Consider the following 16777-nt stretch of genomic DNA (forward strand, 5'->3'; position numbering starts at 1 on the left):
TATTCAATGAGCGTATCTATCCGTGACCCGCTGATAATTACGTCGGTTACGAAGCGAGGCGTGAAACTTCGTTAACCCCGAAGATAATCTAACTTTATACACGTTCCGTGATTGTTTCGTACATTATTAGTCGCGCAAGCGGTTATTTTATTATTGATACCAGGCTGATGGGGCGGCGCTTGAGTTGACAAGTGCTGCAAGTTCATCATTTTTGGAAAGAGCCTTCAGGGCTTGTAACGCAAAATACATCGTGAAATACAAAACATCTCAGGCAAGATCGTTCTTACACTGCTTTGAACATACAGAAAACTCAAATGAAGAGTTTTAATATTCAAACTACATGTACAATCTGTGTTTAAATATTAAAACGATTAACGGTGTTGTGCACAACTAATAATAGTCATTCTTTTTTAATTAATATTTAACGTTCCATCAACTACTTTCATTTTTGTATACAGTAGTTACAAAAAATATTGGCTTATTGTTATTTTCAATGAAGCGTCTTTCAATAAGGTTGTACGTTACACTTTCATAGCATTAAATTATAATCATATGAAAGTACTACCGAATAACACGAAATTTAATATACGTGGATCTCGTTAATTAGTATGTAAATACTACAACAAATACAATGGCGTTATACAGCAAATAATTAGTCTGTGAAATAATGATTACAGTACTGAGAAACTTTGAATCACATTGAAATTTGAATTCAAATGTGCCCGCCGCTAGCAGCGACGCTATAATTAGAAATGCCCAATTACGTCAGACGCTGTCACTTTCAAGATGGCGGCGTTACTCTTAAGACGTAATATTTTCTCGCGATTGAATATAAAATTCATTGTGTTTTCTCAAAATGCTGCGTGTCTGTGCGTGTGTACGTTTGCTGTGTGCTGTTGTACGAGCTGATTGCTGAGTGTGGATTCATATTTAATCGCGAGTAACATGAAATATCAGGTACTCTTTCTGTAATATTAATCTACACATACAGTGTACGTAAGCTTCTCATATAATATACAATGAGTTATAACCAAAATCAAAGTATTAATTCTCAATCTAAACAATAATATAATTTTGTTTACCTATACGATCTTAGCTGTGATATGTTTTCCAAACTGAATTACAATAACTTTATTTTTCATATTTAAAGAGTTCATTTCTGTTGATACTACTACGCAGGTACTACGCAGTAAATATAGATACATTTACAACATATGTCTACCCATATCATCTCAGTGTCTTTTATTACACGAAACATGCTTTTGTATACTGTATACAATTTTAGCTATGACTTATTATATAAATGAAAATTATGTCAATATACAGCGACTCTAGGAAATCATCCCAATATTCAGTACAGGTAATTTTTATAAATATATTATACAAACTATATTATAGGAAATGTTATACAGGCGTGACCAATATAATCATGATAATTACAAACTTCACTATATTTGTATTTAAAGTAAGGAAATATATCAATTCCTATCTTTATTCCCGAAAATGAAAGACCATAAGTTATGATTAATAATATAACGAAAATATTGTAGATTCGCAGACACCGCGACGAAATACGAACAATCCAATTTTAATTTCAACCAACGAAAGCGGTTAAATTACGTCGGTTTATACAATGTTACTGAGCGCTGCAGCATATTACGTGGCAGATTCAATCTTTTTGCAATTCGACCGCAAGCCGGTCGCAACAGGTCCCTCACTCCCGTCGTGTCATGTGCATGCGTGAATAAATCCCTGGAAAACGAATAAATCACAGCAGAATGGCCACCGAAAAAGATAAGAATATCAAGGAAAGTATACTTACGTACGATTCCTGTTCTGGTCCCAACTGCACTTTTGTACCCATTTCGTAATATTTTATAACCGCATCGTAATGTTTCACGTATGAGTATCGAAGCATATGCGAAATTGTCGTTTGATGACCAACGCGACTGATTATAAATCGATATTCCTGTTTATATCATATTATAGTCTATATTACTTTATATTACTTAATTTTTTCTTAAGCTTCATAATGTAGAAGAAGTCCAATTACTGTAACATACTGTAAGCAGAGTGACGAACAAAAGAAAGTTCAAAATTTATACTTATGTACACGAGAGTATACGTAAAATTTGTGTTAAACATGCACAAAGATATAAGACACACAATTATATTGTACATTCATTTCCTTTGTAACTATACAATTCAGTATTGTAAAATTACAGCGTTTTTCCCATTTACACTTTAATCTTTCTTTTGACCGTCACTATAGAGGCCACAGTTATCCTCTTTTCATCATCAAGTTCGTATTTCATGAGTAGCATCCAGAGTTGTATATTCCAAATTCCAAACGTCCAAAAATATATAGCCAGACTTAACCAGTATAATTGGCTTTCACGTTTCTCGCTTAGATCCCAGCATTACTATGTATATAAAATTACAGTCTACCGTGAATCGGATCTACTCTTAAGCGGACCCATAGTAATGTTGTAGTATTTGTTAAGCAAATGTTCAATCATACATAACTAAGAGGAGTTACGTCTGCGTTCCATGCATTATAAAGATGACTGCTAGTCCCGGTTTGTTCTTACCGGCTTACCATATTGTCTGTTCTAAGCAAAGTGACGTTAACTTGGAGTGTACATGGCTCCTCTGATATTCTAATAGAATAAGCAATGGAATTGTAGACGCTAGTGAATGTTACGCACGTGGTTGACCAGACCACAAACTTTAATCCAAGTAGATTCGCCCTACATACAGTGGCTAATGAAAGTCCATATTCCAACACTTACCATGGAATTTTTTAATGAATATATTATAATTTTAGGAATTTCTAAGAGTGTTAAGAATATTTTTGTGAGCCACTGTGAGTGGCTGGCGATCTGGTAACGAGAGATTAAAATGCGAAAAAACGTGACATTTTCATCTTTTTTTGTAGGCAAAAGAGGCTTCAATGAGACGATTCCAATTTCCTAGAGTAGTAAGCATTGGCTGCACAATTAATAAATAACTAACAAAAATTACAAATTATTTGTAAGTGGTTTTAATAATACATTAATCATTTGAATTCGGCGTATTTTTAATTTCCTCGTTTGTTTTTTAGTACAGTGTGAAGGCGAAATTTCAAGGAATATATTTTTAAACAATTTGAAGCTTGCGTAACTTCGTGCTACGTAATCACCAGTAATCTCTTTGTGTTCCCTAGAGGCAACACCCGAGTGAAAAGGTTAATAATAAATTTTAATGATAAATTTTGATAATAAAATAGTACTTTCAACGCGTTTATCTCGGAAAGCTATTTTCGCACGTTAATCTCTTTTAACCAGAGCACATCACACATGATGCAACTTATTGGTCGCCCAACATTATCCGTAATGTAACGAAATTTTGACTTTTGGGGTTGAACTGTGAACGATGCAAAAAGCACGTTCTGTCGCATCACGTGAAACACTGATTGTATTACAGTTACGAGAATTGCATTCCTCTCAATAGTAAATTTAATAACAATGTTTTGAAGCGATCTCTATCATTTTACGTGACTACCGACCCAAACAGTCACTACGCTTCATAATTTCGAATATTGTCTCTTTGATGCGTGCGTTTCTCTCTCCGTCTATCTTCCTCGCTACCAGATATATTTTCCAATTATTATCTTCAACAATTTATTTTTATTGTGTGCTTTCTACCAGAACAGTTTACCCATGTAAATTTCCAAACGATCGTTGCCATTTCAGCTCGATAATCCCGATTTACGAATGAAATTACGTAAATTATACTCAGTCAAACAAAAGGGTACTCGCGATATTTACGAAGGCCATTATAATGCAAATATAAGGGTATTTATCAGGCTGAATCTCTTTCGAAACTGTTAATATCATCCCTGCCGTTGATAAATCCGAATATTTCAAAATGCATTTTAGTTAAAAGTTTGATGCGGTCACTGACCAAAAATTAGTAAATTGACACAATATAGGCAAAAAAAATTTTAGAATTATCGAAGAAAACTAATCTAATTTACTTTTCTCTTTTATCATTTTTGCGATACGTTTTTGCAGCCTGTGGTATTCAATTTTATCAAACTTTTATTTCGCTTTTTTTTGTTATATTTAATAATTATATTTTATTTCATAAAGTAAATTTCGATTTATATTTGATATTCACGAACATTTCTCTGACAATTATCGAACATTTTTACGCAACAGCTTTTCAAATTTAAATGTATTTCACCGTCACATGAAGAATAGTGAATTCTTTTTGTATGGAACAAAGAATTATGCAATATTGCGATACGCGGCTAGCTTCTTTATTTTTATGCGACATGTTCATGCATCATCATTTCATATTTCACCTTTGTTCCGCCACCAGCTCTAATTTTATTATACTTTATTATGCTGTAGCCTGGATTTCCCTCGTGCCAACATTTAATCCATAAAGAGATTGCTAGAATTTCATATTCTAATTTTATGTTGTACACCGACAAGTCACTCCCATTTAGTGTTTCTCCACATGTTAGTTGGTCGATAACTCTATATTATCTTTCCTTTTTTAACATTAAAATATATTTACATATATTTCTATAAAATATTTTTGAAAGTAGATAAATGTAATTGAGTAGTGAAAACATTTACGGGTAATAAAAGTGAATAATAAAACTAATGCAATTTCTTCATTCAGATAGTTTACATGCTGTATTGTGAGCCATTCTTTTGAAAATTAAGATTGACTGCCAAATTTACGGGTGTAATGGTTCGCAGACCTCTTTTATGAGACAAATGCTAGATCGGACAATCTAGATACTTCGTTGAGCGATATAGATGAACTTTTCCTCCTAAAGTGTCATTTCCCGACACACAGACAAAACCTGTATACCGTGTGAAAAGAACACGGTACCCCATCCATAAACCAGAATGTGAATTACATTTATGAAGACTGAGTTATGACATAGAATGTATATCTACTGAAAGAAACTGTAAATAAATAAATTAGAAATTAAATAATCCCATGTAAATCTAATCTCAATTGTTCCAGACATTTATAACTACATACGTATCTATTGGAAGTTAAACATGGAAAATGCAAAATATGTCAGCTATTAAGAAAGGAATTCAACGAGGAAATAAAGTCTCAAACGTGATGTAACATAGAAACACGAGACAGTGCAAGCTAAAATCCTGTGCGGTGCTAATAACTCCGTCGTAACAGCGTTCTTAACTACCCTACGCGAGGAACGAAACTTGTAAATCAAGTTGTTTAGCTCCTTTCGAAGGCGACAGACGGGACAGAGGTTGTTTCGTTCACAATAACTAATTCTTGATGGTACGCGAACGCGCGGGGCTAATTGAAGCACGCTTGAATCTACAAGAATATTAGGTGAGAGAAACAGTCGTTCCGTCTCTTTCCAAAATCCGTTTTCCGCTCACCTGGTTGGAGGATGCGCGTATAAACGTCACACAAATTGTTCCTTTATGTAGGGCCGGGTCGACACGAGCATAGAAACGAAGCGTTATCCCAGCGATTGTCCCATTCGCTCGTCGGTTCCGCGCTTGTTTCTACCGCGGCCGGAGGAAAATTTGTACGAGCCCCGACGAACGTAAACAATGGATCCGGCGCCGTTGCTGAATAACCTCGTTACCGATGGAGGAGCATAAAGATCACGTCCACAGTGGCGGAGAGCGATAGGATCCTCTAGAAACTCCTCAGGCCGATGTATTTGCTTGCTCGAGTACGCCTCTGCTAATTATATTACTCTTTGAAACTGTATCCGCCAGTCTTTGGAACATTGATCTGCTATTGTGTGCCAGGCCACGGTATCTACAGGGTGACTCGGAAATGCGGGTCCAGGAGATAAATCTACCCACTAAAACAAGTAAAAACTGTCGTACGTACATGCGTTCTACGTTCCATACTTTTCGAATTATAGACGACGAAGGAGAGTATCTTGCTCTTTCGGTTTTTCATGATCAATTATGTTACGCGTCACACTTTTGCGCCAATGTTTCGTGAACGTTATAATTTGTTTCTGCAGAACATGAAACTGTTTCGGGTTTGCTCCGAAGAAGCGAGTTGTAACGTTCAAAAATAAAAAGACGTGACATCCATCAACCGCCGTAAAAGTTTAAACGAATGAATTTAACCACATTGGCCTGGGAATGGTTCATACGATACTTCTTACTTACTTCAGTGTGTAGATTCACCCGCCTATGTATGGGCATGCATTCATGAATCGCCCTGTACAGATATATACGTGTATACCGAGGAATTATACTTCGTTACATTCGTTGTTGTATCGTATTTCCCTGCTGAAGACTCTTCGAATGCATCCTCCGAGAACTACCGGACGTGAAGTCCCGACCTGAAGAAGATCATCAGCTTACTAGGGGAAAAGATCTGAAGGAGTTCGAAGAAGTTTCTCCGAACGAACGGACGAGCAAACGAGCGTGCGGTTCCTCATGTGTATATATGTATATGGCCGCAGGTGTATTCATGCAGACAGAACGAACACCGAGGACCTGTGTAACTTGACGGAAAATGGTCCGACACATTCGAAATGAAAATGCAGTCGAAGGTAATTGGAAAAGTAAGTTGAGAAGCGGAACGACGAAACGACAGCGCGCCGCGCTGGACGTGGTTTTGAGACAGATACGTAAATCTTTGTGTTACAATTGATATTGATTGATCGTGTACGCTATTATGGAGTGACTAGAATTAGAAGAATAATTTTTTCGTAACTTCGATTAACTATACACATTTTACTTAACTCGTATAATGCATTTTGATCGGTATCTAGACCATATTTTTTTCAAATTGAGTGATCAAAACATCGAGCGTTTATTCCTTCTCATTTTACAAGATGTGACATTATATAATAAGTTTAACACACATCTATATCTTCTACCTTACACGTATTACTTTCAAAAGCTGCACTCCGTAAATATTTATAGAGATATCCCGCTTTGATCGGCGAAACATAAAGCGGGAAAGTTACAAACACAGCGCTGTCTGGATTATTTTTCCTCCGGAATCGTATTTTATTTCATTATTACCATAATGTTTTTCCGCCATCGATCTAACCCGATAACATTAATTAGCAATTTTATCGTTTGTCGACGAGTCGACTAGAGATTTTTAACGAATCGTCGATGCCTTCGAAGGTAACTTCGTTATACACTGGCTAGGAAAATCGTTCCCTACTTATCCCAAACAATTTCCAGGAGAAACTGCTTGAAAACCAACTCGAAACTACTCCAGGAAATCGATTCTCTCCGTGAATCTTATTATACCTTACTTTTAATTCCACTTCAATAGGAAACTTGTTGATCGTTCGCGTGACAGCGCACACAGCATTTCCAGTCAGCGTGCCCCGTGAAATGTCATCTTCGTCTCTAGAATCTTTCGAATACAGCTGCTTCGTAGAACCTACGCGAGATAGAAATTGTAATATTATCTGTCCCATTATTTTGTAACAAATAATCAGTGTCAGTTAGTATCTGAAAACAACGTAATATTCCAATTTACAATAGCTGCAAACTATTGAATGAAGCATTTTTTAAACCAGGTACTATACGTTTGGTTTTTGGAGTATCAAATTTTTAGTAGCACTAAATGATACGAAATGTGGTATAATTGGACCTAATTAATTAATATGTAAATGCTACAATAAATACCAGTATGTTTTGGAACCACTGTACGTACACAGCTGGGCTGAAAAAGAACATGATCGCCGATCTATTAACTTAAATATTAATTTAAGTATGGGTAGAAATTGCTTGTCTTATTCAAAGTATGTTTCTTTGACACCGATACCGGGTATAAAAATATAAATGACACATAGAAAAATGATCATAGACCGATAAATGAGGCTCCCAGAAGCCAAATTAATCCATGTCTATTTTTTGTAAACTTTTCAATTTCATTAGCCACAAGTTTATTTAGTGTAAGAAGACGCATAAGCATCTTGAAGGTAAATTTAGGGGAACAGTATGTGAAAAGCACTTTTTCGCTTATCATCATTGTTTGCAAATTAATGAAGATGACTTGTGTCACATCGCATTTGCCTTCCATCTGTGTCGAATATCGTTTACCATGGCGGTAGGATTGATTATCGCATTTCGGTAACGTGGACAAGCTTTTATTGGATTAAAATGCAATAAAACTCAATTACACTTTCGTGGGCTGCGAATTATCGATCGAGATTTCGGACCGTGGCCTCATTTCATTCGAGTCCTGATCTATTTACAACACGTGTCACATGACCAAAACGAAATCACATACAAATGGACAAACAAAGCGCAAAATAATGGAGTAAAGGCGATGATCGTTGATGATCGCTAAACGGTAAACAATCTTTCAATTATGAATATACTGTTTTGCGTCGTATTTCGGTACGATTAACAAACTTTCGTTCGCAAATAAAGGGAATTCATAAAAAAGATTAATGTTCGGTGAATTAAACAAAGCAATTTGCAAAAGTGCAAATTCTGAAAATAAGTGATCGAATGTTTGTGTGTACATTTTTCAAGAATACTTCAACGTTATTATTATGTAATTTATTTCGTGGCATCGTGATCTTTTCTCGGTGAAGAAAAATATGGTTTGGAAAAAATAATGTAGAATAATACGTACGTTATATAATTTTTAATTAAATGGTAGAAAATCACTGTCTTAACTACGTTTTCAAAATACAAACGTCACATTTTAGTAGAAGCAATTCTCTTTGCTTTTTTCCTTCATAGTCTTGTTTCCAGAAATAGAAATAGAAATATTTCAGCCACGAAAAGATCTTCAAGTTATAGATTAAACAATTACAGTTTCAATGTTTATATTCCAATCAGGTACTAAATAAAACTATCTAAGTTAAATAATTAACTAAAAATAAAAATTCATGGAGCAACATTTTATCACACTTTTTGATGATGAGTCAGTTTTTGACGAACAGCTCTTAATTCAAACAAATTGTTTTCGTTCCGAATTCATTTATACGAAGACCATGCGTGTGTGAAATATATCGAACACTTTATTCGCACATTGTCCGTACCAATAAACTCATCTACGTGATCGACATCTTTAATCCATCGGTATTTCACGTTGCTGAAAATTTCATTTTATCGAATTGATTACAAATATCCCGCAACATTTGAATTAACGATCGAAGGTAACATAAATTCATTATACATAGGATTTATGCAAACGTAAAGCTGCACATTTCACGTAGCATATGTATGTACTTCCAATCAACACAGTTTTAACAATGAATGAGGTGTTTTACATAAGTGCCCCTCTTGTTGCCACCATTTATCGCTAATAGGGAATCAAATACGGAGAATATAAGTAAATTAAAAAATGAAACAACTATTTTCGAATACGCCGATACAAAATTATGTAATTAATAAATATGACCAGAATACGTTTTCGACGATCGCAATGCGACTTGACAAATAACTTTTCCATACATTAACGTTCGAATATATAAACAACATTATCTATGAAATAGCTTAATGTCACAAACATCGTAAGTAGACAAGATAGAAATTAATCTTCTCGTAGTTTTGAGAAACCAAAGTCGAAATTAATCTTCAAAGCTTTAACATTGATTATGGAACTTTTCACCTTTGGAGGGCGTACAGGTTATTACGAGATTCGAGTAGCGCGAGAGGCCGGCGAGAGATCCCATATTCTAAAGGAATATGGTTTATCAATTTATTAGTAAGATGCACGGACGAACCTGACGGAAATGATGGAGCCGCTGGGAATATTGAAGACGAGGAACTTGATGCGTTATCAGGGAGCTCTAGGAATAGAATCACGTGCGGAGGAACCTGATGCCTTATCAACGAGTCGCACAAGGATGAAACTTTGTGAACGAACCCGATGCAAAATCCGACTACCACTAACAAGAAAATTTGCTGACGAACTTGCCATGTTGACATCGTCAGGTTCCAGTGAAGAGATTGCGGGTATTTCGATTTTTTATGAATATCACCAAAGAAATAAAATCTAAATAGGTATAATAAATTGTAGATATAATTTCGTTATCCTACGTGGATTACGGTGCATAATGAGGAGCTAGAATTTACCAAACTAGATACTCGGTGTCGATTCGTCAATGTGATTGAAATTCTATTCGGTAAGTTTCATAAACCACTAAGAGTGGAGGCAGGACTTACCCTAACTCTTACTTAGTAGTTTATGGAACTTACCGAATAGAATTTCAATCGAACCGATGAAGTCTATACGGTTATTGAAGATTCAAAAAGGAACTTAAGCCTGCTTATAGATGCAACGTGCCTTTAATGAATATGATACTACGAGTTCTGCCCAAGGGAGCAAGGATCAGGCTGTTTGTGTAGCTCTATAGATGGATGGAAAATCATGAAAAAATTCCAAATAACGAGATCATTAACAATCGTCGTTGAATCATACTTTTATCTTTAGTTGCTGTCTTTCTGCTCTTTTCGAGCTTCCTGCATGAGATGAACGAAGAGTATCTACTGCTATCAAGATAACATTTATTAACGATTAACCGTTTCTTAAAAATTTACTTGGGACTTTACACATTTACTATTATATATCTCCATATATGTTAAAAAGCATAAGTAATTTCGAAGAAGCAGACTTTGTAAACTATTCGCAACGTAACGTTTTTGAGGGTATTTTGTTTTAGCTATTTTATTTCGCTAAAGCCGAAAATAAGGGTCATTTCTCACGGAAATGAACGGTTTTGAAAATTCTGCTTGCTGAACATTTGGCCGACGAAGGTCTTAACTGTAGGAATCCTGGTAAAACCGTGATCATACAGAGCGATAAGCGCTAAGCGGCTAAATAAGTGGTAATGCCGTAGCCAGTGTCATCGCTTCAAATGTCAGTTTTATGATGTGAATGCGAATGTAAATAAATATTATTTATTTTTTAACGTGATTATAAAAAAATGTATACGAGTTACATAGGTTAGATTTGTACGTCTATTTTATACGCATGAAAGGCAACCTAGCCAGAGTCCTGAAGCTCTCACGGCTAGGATTGTCGCATTTAACATCGTTGAGTGGGCCATTGTTACGACTAACCTTGCTTCTCTCAGATTTTGAACAGTACGGGACGCAGCAAGGTTTATCATAACAATGCCAAGTTAATGATTTCAAGTCTGGCCGAAAATGCCTCAAATTCCCGAACGAGAGAAAATACAGAATTCGCCTAGCGGCATCCCCTTGACGATATGATCTTGAACGTTTGAAAAATTTCGGCAGAGACTAGCTCATTTGTGACCGCGACACGGCAACGGACATCTTACGATCGTCTATTATGCAGTAGTAGCCAGTATGCATTATTTAGAGTACACCTGGAGAGGCAGAAACGGTGCCGTCTCAATTTAATGGCCGTCCGACCGCCACGGCTCTCGACACCAAGTTAAAGCGGGTTCGTGAGTAGTTTCCTCCACGCTAGCCATATCTACGCCCCTAAATTAGATATCATATTCATCGCAGCGTTTGTAAGTGTCAACGTAACGTAATCTAATAGTACGCGGCCGAATTCATTATTCCGTTCGCCCGCCGCTAGGAAACGATTGCAGTGTCAGATTTGTGAGAAAGAGACAGATACTCGGAGATGAGCACGTCGGGAATGAAAAGAGACGAAAACAGGTCGAGAATTATGAGAATGAAGGCGCGAGGGGGAGCACGGCCAACGTGGTAATACCTTATTCGAGACTAGACCCTGGCTGGAAAGTCTTTGTCTTTTTTCATTCTTCGACGAAAATGTTAATGTAGAGGAAATCTGGCGGCCTGCCAATGATGGCGAACAGGCCGAGCAACATTCGCGAAAGTGCTCTCGCGAACTTAAACGCTTGGTAATTTCGTGACTGTTTCGCCTGGTTCGTGCGAGTACTTTTCCGTAAAAATAGTTCACGAACATCGAATGAAAGATTCTTCGCCGAAATTCAAATTTATTCCAGCGATGATACGAACGTAAGATGCTTCTCGTTCTGTTTCCTCGTCTCTTTTGTCGAACGTTTTCCCTCGTTCTGTTTCCTCGCGGCAATGGAAAACTCCTAGTGAAATTTCGTTCAACGAGGCCGCATAAATGGAATGGTAAATACTAGTGAATTTAATTATTTCGGGGAGACAGGCTGTTGGAGCACGTCCTGAAACACCTGGAGAAGCGAACAGTCATGGCAAAGCGTTATTAAATTTTTAATGCGACTTCGCCGGGAAAATAATGCGGCTTGCTTATTCGATTGCGTTTAGTCTTGAATAATTTAAAACCGACTGCGTGTAGAACACGCGTATTTCATGGGAAATAATACAATCGCGATATGTAGATTATTAATACCTGTTGTGGTATATCGAAGACGTCGAAGTAGGTGGTTGAAGCATGTTTATATCGATAATCGTTCGAAGAAGGACTAGTATGTATCTAATTCTTTCGTTTTTTTCTCAAGTTATTGTTAAATTATGATTCTGTCGTTGACGTTGAATAATATTATTACTTGATTATTATTCGATTGTCATTGAGTGGCGTTGGATTGCAAATGTATATTCATGCCAACATTTCCAACTTTATATCGACGAGTAAAAAATTGATTTCTGGCAATTGAAAGGCATTCATGTTTTAGAAAATATAATATGTACTTCTGAACACATATTATTACACATTATTATCTGAAGCGAATTTAGCCACGATATAGTCCCTCTTGTATTATAATCATAAAGGTACAAGAAGAACGTTCATCGTTATGTAACTAAAGAAACACGTCTCTCGAATGTTACTGGACTGGTTGGAGGCCAATGTATTTTGTCACTTGTGGCAAATTAATTCCCTTCATACCTGAACCAAGAATCTCATTAGCCGGGAGAACACATGAATTCACAACTAATGCAGAAGATCCAAAGCGAGCCATGAAAGCAGTAATTCAAACTTATCCGACGATCAGATAACGCTCCACAGAAACACGTACCTTTCAACTCATACCGTGTAAGAACCGTTGCTACCTCGAATGGGATAGATACAAATTTACCTAGTATTCCTCCAATCTGTGACAGGGATCTAAACACGCTTTTGTGCCAAACGATGTTTGCAGACGCGTCACCGACAGATATACACCTGAATGCCCTCGTAAGAACATGTAAGGATACCTGATTCGTTCGTTATCCCAATATCTCTATAGTACGCGGTTACAGCTGAAATATTTGGTCAGATTGTTTCAGTGAAATATTAGATCGATAGATAATTGCGTCGAATACCAAGCGATATTGAATGTACGCGAGTTTCATTTATAGAAGGGAGAAAACAGAATTTTATTCGCGATGAAAACAGGTGAACGGTAGCAGGAAAGTTTTATTGTTTTCCAATTGTAGAGAAATAGAAATGGACAGGTGATTCGCGAGTGATATCAGGGATTTATTCGAGCGAACGATACACTGATTGTTGTTGTCAGCGTTCGTCGAAAACGGTTAACGCATCGATACAAATAACTAGCGACTATGTGACCGAATGCAGCCGTTTTGAAAATATTAAAAGTTTTCCCATAGTGAAAACGACATGCCCGTGTGTGAAACCGGCAAACAGTGGCTGTAATCCTAAAATAATTGCTCACGGAGGTACCATAACGCGGATACTGCTAACCATACCGCCATCCTCGTGAACTATTTTAATATTTGAAGCGAGTATCGAGTTCCATTAGGGGACTTAACGACTAAGAATTAAGGATTAAAGCATCGAGCTGTGGAAACGACGGGATACGTTCCTTTTACGTACTTGTAAATTGTTGAGAACATCGAACGTATGTACGTTGACATCGTGCATCGTGATCGACTGGAATATAAATGCAGCGATGTACGATTACTTTTTGTAGCCGCCATATGTATCTATAATTAATATAGCACGAGTAAGCATTAGAAAACAAGCATAGAACTAACGAAATATTTAGCGATGTGTATATCTTGCGAGAAACATTCTTTACCTGTATACGTAAGATTGGCGAAACTCCATTCTTTGTACAGAAACGGCACATAACGATACGAGCCAGCAGGCTATAAAGTTATACGAATTTATTACCAACGTAACCACCCTTCTTAAATCAGTTGAGCGAGTAGTATTCCCCACTGGCTGACAAATATTTTTCCTAGGTCCTCGATTAAACGTCACATCTCCGGGCGAAATACGATTTGGTCACGGCGAAACGTTGTTTTACCCACGTAAATGACGCAAACGAAATCTACCGGTATTTTCTCTCCCAACATTAATCATGCATAATACTGTTCGAATAAAGTGCACAGCAAATTAACTTACTCGATTAACGCTAGGATCAACAGAGTGGTCAAAGTGACCAATTTGTGATCTCCTTCTTAATAATTTTATAGATTTACAACATGGCATTCTTGATTTTGAATTTTTCTAATTGTGAACGATTCTTTATAAAATATACATAGACAGAGGTTTGCTTCTTTTATTTGCTTTTTTTATTTCTTCGATGCAAATCTTATATCGTAATCGTCGTTAGATTCTTTCTCGTCGAAGCCCTCCTCTTACTTTCCAAGATCATCTTCTTTTAGACAAGACTACGTATTTAGTCTTAAAATTAACAACAAAATAAGAATCTCCAGCAAATCTACCATCCTAGCTCTTCCTTGTGAGAAAGTAGGAACAGTATCGCTATGAGTTAGCGTTTTCCAGATCCGTTGGAGAAACTCAAAGCAAAGCGTAGTTAGGTTATTAGAGCTGGTTTGGAAACTGACACGGAGTCTATAGAAGCAACAATGGGTTTGGTCGTCGACGACAGCAATCCGTGGCTACCGGACAGGCTGCAGTGTGTAAATACATTGAAGCGTCGAAGTATTGCTAACAGCTAGCAGCAACGAGGTGGCTCGACTTTGTTGCCAATATAACGATCCTATCAGTGCGGCGCGCCACTTCTATTGGGCTGACGCGACGCACGCTAGACCGCGTTCTCCTACTGCGATTATCGAGCCACGGCCAAGTGTAAGTACACATTCGATTGCGCTACCATAATCGGCAATCACGACTCACGACACGCATGCCTTATAGCTGTGCAGAACGCCGCAACCAACGATAGTTGATGCTCCTACCGCTCCAGTTAATCGAAGAATTGCACGTTCTGTTATATTTGTCGCGTAAGAGACGAAGATTACATGTTGCCTTTGGCATAAAAATAATTTTGCCATATCATCCAGCAATGAAAGTGGATATCGTTCAAAGACAACGTTCGACAAAAAAATGGCTAAAACATTCTCAGCTACGAATTTAGTACATCGATTATTATATACATATATCGTGATAAAAAATTCATTTGATAGAATGGAACGTTATAAAATACGAATAGTTCGTACATAGCATAATAACGTTGAGATTGTGATCGCGAAGTGACACTGATGGTTTGTCGTAACGTTAAACCATCCTTTAAGACTATACCTAAGCTTTCGAACCACTTTCTGAAGACATAAAGTAGGTCATTCTTGGCCTGTTGCATTAAAAGCCATTCTGCCTGACAAGGATTTCAGCGTCGTAGCTGAAGCTATTCTTAAAATGTGAAACGACAACGGTGTGGAAGGTAATCCGATCGAGAAATTTAAAACAGTTAACGATTTTCAACGTTACACAAGTTAATTAATGTCGTATACTGCCTAGGATCTTGTCCATTCTATGAAACAAAATCGAAAGAAAGAGATCCCTTTGTTAGTCGGTAGTTAATTTGATATTTGAGTGACAAATTATAATATAAGTATTAAAAGAACCATTGACTTACTAATTGGAAGATTATACATCTTTTAACATGTGATTCTCTAAAGATTTCTTCCGAGTGCCTATCAGCCTAATACACCGGTCGAGGTTGCAACTCGATGGTTCAATTTACGACTTTACTCTATCTTGACTCGTGATATAAATTCATTTACGCCAGACAGGACTCACCGATGAAGTCGAATCTGATTACGTTCGACAAAATTCAATTATTAAATCAAATCTAATTATGCACCAACGAATTTGTAATTTTGCCTCTGCATTCTGATCAGTCTTTTGTAAAATTTTGACAATTTCAACGGCGCAGCATGCGATGAAGATCATTCGACTGTTCATTGGAAATTAATTTTTGTTATGAACACGAAATATGGAACATTCTCGTTACTACGCGAATGAAAGGAGAAATAATTGTGCGATACGAGAAGAATTTAATTTTCGTAGAACAAGAACTTTATTCCTCGGTTACAGAAATATTTAATATCCCTCCCTGCTCTCTGCTCTACGTATATTAAGCTTAAAATAATCATATCTACTGTGCTCATTTTTTCTCGGACATTCCACACTTTTCTATCGTTTGTGTTAAATTCTACGATAGATCAAACCGCCTATATTAAATTCAAAGCAAGATTCTATTGCTCTCGATAGCCGATCTTTTTTTCGGTTAAATTCAGTAAATTCCAGCATGAAAGCAAACACGATTCTCAACAAGTTTGACAAACGTCATGGTTTGCTGACAAGCCTCATGAATTTTTGCTTGTTCGTATTTCCAACATTTCTGTTCGGGAATCCGACAGTGGCATAGAATGTCAGGTATTTGGAGGAAAACTATTCTGAATAGCTTCAAATCAAATTCACGTTCGTGCTGAAATCTATGCGGGTAGATTTTCATTACCTCTATCATGCGTTCGTTGATAGAATTCGATCGTTAAATCAGATCGAACCGGGAGATGCAATTTTGACGAAAGTTCATGCGGACCAATCAAACGAGTTTTGTCGAGGATCATCGTGAATTTCTATCGCTGCGCGACTT

At 36.9% G+C, this 16777-nt stretch overlaps 1 protein-coding gene and 1 long non-coding RNA gene across 17 annotated transcripts in view; both read left to right on the forward strand.

Annotated features, from left to right (window-relative positions):
- Window positions 1-16777, forward strand: part of LOC126870727 (suppressor of lurcher protein 1) — a 527940-nt gene that overhangs the window by 368004 nt on the left and 143159 nt on the right. The gene's annotated exons all lie outside the window — the stretch shown is intronic.
- On the forward strand, window positions 765-16402 carry LOC126870766 (uncharacterized). Of its 15 annotated transcripts, none has more exons than XR_007691435.1 (7): window positions 765-1360; window positions 1551-3033; window positions 3104-4948; window positions 5029-5370; window positions 5472-6577; window positions 9704-10123; window positions 10204-10909. It is a non-coding gene; the product is annotated as an uncharacterized LOC126870766 (long non-coding RNA). The 15 variants fall into 15 exon arrangements; XR_007691434.1 differs by having other exon boundaries at window positions 766-1360; window positions 9704-9953; window positions 10018-10909; XR_007691428.1 differs by lacking the exons at window positions 9704-10123; window positions 10204-10909 and adding an exon at window positions 16393-16402 and having other exon boundaries at window positions 5472-8561.

Source organism: Bombus huntii, chromosome 10 (genome assembly GCF_024542735.1).
Source record: "Bombus huntii isolate Logan2020A chromosome 10, iyBomHunt1.1, whole genome shotgun sequence".
In the NCBI taxonomy this organism is placed as follows: Eukaryota; Metazoa; Arthropoda; class Insecta; order Hymenoptera; family Apidae; genus Bombus; species Bombus huntii.